Genomic DNA, 6,070 nt, shown 5'->3' with positions numbered 1-6,070 from the left:
CAAGTTTCCAGGATTAGAGAGAGAAGGAGTTCCGGCAGACTGGGGCCCCTGGAATCACCTGACTTATTAGAGTTATCTGTGGGGTTTGTAAAATGCAGATTCCTCAGGTTGGACCAAGCTCAGTGAATAAGACGCTCTGGGGAGGGGGGGGGGCCGGGAATCTGCATTTTTGGTAAATTTCCTGCTACTGACTCAAACACTAAGGTTCGAGAATCAGTGGTCCAGGACATTGAGTTCGTCGGTCCTGGATCCAAATTTGGGCTCTGCCGTTTTCTAGCTGTGTGACTTTTCAAGTCACTGATCAAAGCCTCAGTTTCTTCATCTCTAAAATGGGATAATAACGCTGCCTAAATTTGGCCTATAAAGTGCCTATTTTTGTGCCTAGCTGAAACTGTCTATGTGCCTAACCACTGTATGTAAACTAAATCATTCTTGGGCCCTTATTATACCACAAAACAAATTCTGGGGGTATTCATCCTGCAAAAGGATTATTCAGTGTAGACTTCCATTAAGTGGTCAACTGATAAATTAGTTTGATCTGTGTCACTCTCTGTACCCGTTGCCAGCCCTGGACAAGGCAGGCTCTGAGGCTTGGAAAAGGGAGAAAGGCACTGAGCCTGGAGCCTGGGAAGAGCGAGATGGGCCAGGGTGAAGTGATGGGAATCTGCTGTGTGACTGAAAAATACCTGATTAATGTTACAAATATTTCTAAAAATGAATAGATCACTGGGGCCCTGTGGGTAGGCAGTAAAAGCCATAATCTTCTATGTCTCAAAGTCCTCAAGCCCCTCAGAGCACTTAGTGGGCATCTCTCAGCTGTGAGTATTCCCATGAACCAGTCGTAGCCCTCAGAAGAGATCAGTTGAGTCTGTGGTAAATGTAGCACTGCAAGGTGTCTGGAACCTTTAGGGTAAGCTCATGAAGCAGGCCACCACCTGTTAGGACTACAGAGAATCCAGCCACAGGCCTACCATGGCCATGGGGGGTCTCATTGCCTTGCTGTCCATGCATAGTGGGACATCTAAACTCTCATTCTTAGGTCAGTTGTTTAACATTTTACCTGCAGAGATGTTCCACAGTTCAGTTACATGGCCAGGCTAGCTCACTGCCACACCTCTCCATACCCTATTGCCTGGGCCTATGTAGAACAACCCTTAGTCCAGCATGGTCTCACTCTCTTATGCCAGCCTTGACTTTCACTCCCCATTACCACTTTCTCTTCATGCTCCATTCAGTTTTAGATGAAAATGAGCCATCTTTCTCCTGTCCCAGGGCCTTTGCACATGCAAATCCTTCTGTCTAAATCAACCTTCCCTTGGCCCAAGTAAATTCCAAATCATTCTTTAGAGCCCAACTCAAGCATCATTTCCTCAGGGAAAACATTCTTGATACCCACCTCCTCCACCAAGACCAGATATCCTCTCGCTTATGTCCTCATAGACTGTTCATTTCCTTCAAAGTAGTTATTTCAATTTGTGAGTACACATTCATTCCAGTATTTTTTTTTTACTTTTTAATTTAACATACAGTAAAATTGACCTTTATTTGCTGTACAATTCTATTAATTTTAACATGAAAAGATTCATGTAACCACCACCACAATCCGGGAAGAGAACAGTTCCATCACCCCTAAAAAACTCCCTCATACTATCCCTTTGTAGTCACACCCTCCCCATCCCTAGTCACTGGCAACCACTGATCTGTCCTCTATCTCTGTGATTTTGCCTTTTCCAGACTGTCATATCAAGGGAATCATACAGTATGTGTGATTTCACACAGCATAATGCCTTCGAGATTTATCCATGTTGTTGCTGATATCAGTAGTTCATTCCTTTTTACTGAAAAATAGTATTTCACTGTATGAGTATACAATAATTTATCCATTCACCTGTTGAAGAACATTGGACTATTTTCAGCTTTTGGCCATTATGAATAGAGTTGCAATAAACATTCATGTACAGTTGTTGAGGTAAACATGAGTTCTTGTTTGTCTAGGGTAAATAAGACTGGGATTTCTGGGTCATATGGTAAGTATATGTTGAAATTATAAAAAACTGCCAAACCATTTTCCAGAGTGGCTATACCATTTCAAATCTCCAACAGCAATGTTTGAGAGTTTCTACATCCTCACCAGTACTTAAAATTGTTACTATATTTTATTTTTTAGTCATTCTAATGGGTATGTAATAGTATCTCATTGGCGTTTTAATTTGCATTTCTCTAGTGGCTGATGGTGTTGAACATCTTTTCATGTGCTTATTTGCCTTCTGTATATACTCTGTTGAAGTGTCTGTTAAAATCTTTTGCCTAGTTTTTAGTTGCATCATTTATTTTCCTACTATTGAGTTCTGAAAGTTCTTTATGTATTATGGATACAGTTCTATTGCTAGATATGTGATTTGCAAATATTTTCTCAAGTCTGTACCTTATCTTTTCATTCTCTGAACAAAGTGTCTTTCACAGAGAAAAAAGGTTTTCATTTTAATAAAGTCTAATTTATCAATTTTATGTTTTGTGGATCATACTTTTGGTGTCACAGCTAAGACTCTTTGCCTAACCCCAAGTCATTAAGATTTTGTTTTCTTCTAAATGTTCTCCACAGTCTGATGGGTATGTAAATGTTTATAATTGTTCTATTTTTTGCTGTATTGAACATTGTAATATATAATATCCTTCCTTGTCTCTTGTAACCTTTTTTGACTTAGTCTATTTTGTCCTTATAAAGCCACGAGTGCCAAAAGAAAAAAATAAAGTCTATTTTGTCTGATATTAATATAGCCACCCCTGCTCTCTTTTGGTTACTATTTGTATGGAATATCTTTTTCTATTCTTTTAGTTTCAGTCTATTTGTGTCTTTGGATCTAAAGTGAGTCTTTTGTAAACAGCATATAGTTGGATAATGTTTTTTAAAATCTATTCTGCCAATCTCTGTCTTTTGATTTGAAGTGTTTAATCCATTTACATTTAACATAATTATTGATGAGAAGGGACTTAATTCTGTCTTTCTACTATTTGTTTTCTATATGCTTTATGGTTGTATTGTCCCTCATTGCCTGAGTTACTATTTTCTTTTGTGTTGTTGATTTTCTATTTTGTGTTGTTACTATTTCTTTTGTGTTGAGTTGATTTTCTATTGTGAAACATTTAAATTCCTTTTTCATTTTCTTTTGTGTATATTCTGTAGCTATGGTAGTCCCCTTTTATCCATGGGGGATAAGTTCTAAGAATTAGCTATTTTGTGGGTACCTGAAACTACGAATAGTACCAAACCCTGTATGTACTATGCACAAATTTCTTTTTCACAATTTCACAGATATTTATTCTTAACATAGATTTTAGTGACCTTGGCATACAATTTTTTTTCTTTCCTTATTAAGTCAAGAACTTTCACCTTTTCACTTAAAGCACTTTACGGCTTTGCTTTGGCATATCCAGATTGCCCTCATCACTACTCTTGTGCTTTGGGGCATTATGAAGTAAAACAAGGGTTTCTTGAACACAAGCACTACAATACTATGACAGTCAATCTGATAACCTAGATGGCTGCTAAGTGACTGATGGGTAGGAAGTGTATACAGCATGGATACACTAAACAAAGGAATAATTCACATCCCGCATGGGACAGAGCAGGATGGTGCAAGATTTCATTATGCTACTCAGAATAGCGTGCAATTTAAAACTTATGTGAATTGCTTATTTCTGGAATTTTCCATTTTATATTTCAAACCACGGTTGGCCTTGGGATACTGAAACTGTGGAAAGTGAAACTGTGGATAAGGGGAGACTACTGCATTTTCTTTGTGGTTACCATGGGGATTACATTTAACATCTTAACTCTAATTTGAATTCATACCAGCTTAACTTTAATAACATACAAATATTCTGCTCCATTCCCACCCCTTTTGGTTGTTGATGTCACATAATTAACATCATACATTGTGTGCCCAAAAATAAGCTAATAATTCTTTTAAGTTTGGTAGTCTCTTAAATTACGTTAAATAAATTGTGGAGTTACAAACCAAAGTTACAATAATCCTTCCTTTTAGATTAATAATTGTCTTTAAAATTAGTCTCAAATCATATAGAAAACAAAAAGTGGAGTTACAAACTGCTGTTACAATAATATAGGTTGAGCATCCCTAATCCAAAAATCCAAAATCTAAAATGCTGCAAAATCTGAAACTTTTTGAATACTGACATGATGTTCAATGGAAATGCTCTTCAGAACCTTTTAGATTTCAGGTTTTCAGATTAGGAATCCTCAACCAGTTCAGTACAGGAATACATTGCTTAAGGACAGGGATACGTTCTGAGAAATGCATCGTTAGGCAATTTCTTCATTGTGTGAACATCATATTCTTACACAATCTAGATGGTATACTCTACTATATATCTAGGTTATATGGGATAGCCTATTGCTCCTAGGCTACAGACCTGTACAGCATGTTACTGTACTGAATACTGCAGGCAATTGTAACACAATAGTAAATATTTGTGTATCTAAACATAGAAAAGGTAAATACAGTATTAAAAAGTTGTAAATAGTATATCTGTATAGGGCACTTATCATGAATGGAGCTTGCAGGACTAGAAGTTGCTCTGGGTGAGTCAGTGAGTGAGTGGTGAGTGAATGTGAAGGCCTAGGACATGACACTACTGTAAACTTTATAAACACTGTACACTTAGACTACATTAAATATGTAAGAATAAATAAAGTAATTGTGCTATGATGTTACAACAGCTACAACATCACTAGGCAATAGGAATTTTTCAGCTCCATTTTAATCTTACAGGACCACTATCATATATGCAGTCCATTGTTGACCAAAATGTTATGTGATTGCATGACTGTACCTGTAAATATTCATAAATCCAAAATTTGAAATACTCTTGGTCCCAAGCATTTCAGGCAAGGGATACTTAGCCTGTACTAGCTTTTACAATTGCCCGTGTATTTACCCTTATTGAGATCTTCATTTCTTTGTATGGTTTCAGGTTACTGTCTAGAGTACTTAATTTCACTTTGCAGGACACTCTTGAGCATCTCTTGCGGGACAGGTCTAGTGGAAATGAACTCCCTCAGCTTTTGTTTATTTGGGAATGTCTAAATTTCTTCATCACTTTTGAAGTGACAGTTTTGCCAGATATAGGATACTTATTTGACAGGTTTTTTTCTTTTAACATTTTGAATATATTGGCCTAGTGCCTCTGATTTCCACAGTTTCTGATAAGAAATCTGCTGATAATTTCATTAAGGATCCCTTGTATGTGAGTCAATTCTCTTACTGCTCTCAAGATTCTCTCTTTGTCTTTGGCTTTTGAGAGTTTTATTATAATGTGTTTTGGTGTAGATCTCTTTGATTCATCTTACATGGAGTTTGTTGAGCTTCTTGAATGTTTATATTCATCTTTCATTAAATTTGCGACATTTTTGCCCAATATTTCTTCAAATATTCTCTCTGCTCCCTTCTCCCTTGTCCTTGTGGGACTTCCAAAATTTGTATGTTGTTCTGTTTGATGCTATCCCATGGCCCCTTAGCCTCTGTTCACTTTTCTTCAATCTTTTTACTTCCTGCTCCTCAGACTCAATCATTTCCATTGTCCTGTCTTCAAGTTTGCTAGTTCTTTCTTCTGCCTATGAAAAACTGCCTTTGAACACCTCTAGTGAATTTTTCATTTCAGTTATTGTACTTTTCAGCTCCAGAATGTTTTTGTTTCTTTTTAGGTGTTCTGTCTCTTTATTGATATTTCTATTTTGTTCATACATTCTTTCTTGACTATCTCCATATCTTTCTTTAGTTCTTTGAGCATTTTTAAGACAGTTATTTTAAAGTCTTTGTCTAGTAGATCTACCATCAGGTCTTTTTCAGGGACAGTTTCTGTAGGTTTATTTTTTGAATGGGTCATGTTTTTCTGCTTTGTATGTCTTGTGTGGTTTTGCTTGTTTGGTTTGTCAAAAACTGAATACTTTAATCTAATAAGGTTTATTTTTTGAATGGGTCATGTTTTTCTGCTTTGTATGTCTTGTGTGGTTTTGCTTGTTTGTTTTGTCAAAAACTGAATACTTTAA

This window comes from Galeopterus variegatus, unplaced genomic scaffold (assembly GCF_000696425.1).
Source record: "Galeopterus variegatus unplaced genomic scaffold, G_variegatus-3.0.2 Scaffold3397, whole genome shotgun sequence".
Taxonomy (NCBI): Eukaryota; Metazoa; Chordata; class Mammalia; order Dermoptera; family Cynocephalidae; genus Galeopterus; species Galeopterus variegatus.
The sequence above is the reverse complement of the archived record's forward strand: the minus strand, read 5'-3'. Positions refer to the sequence as shown.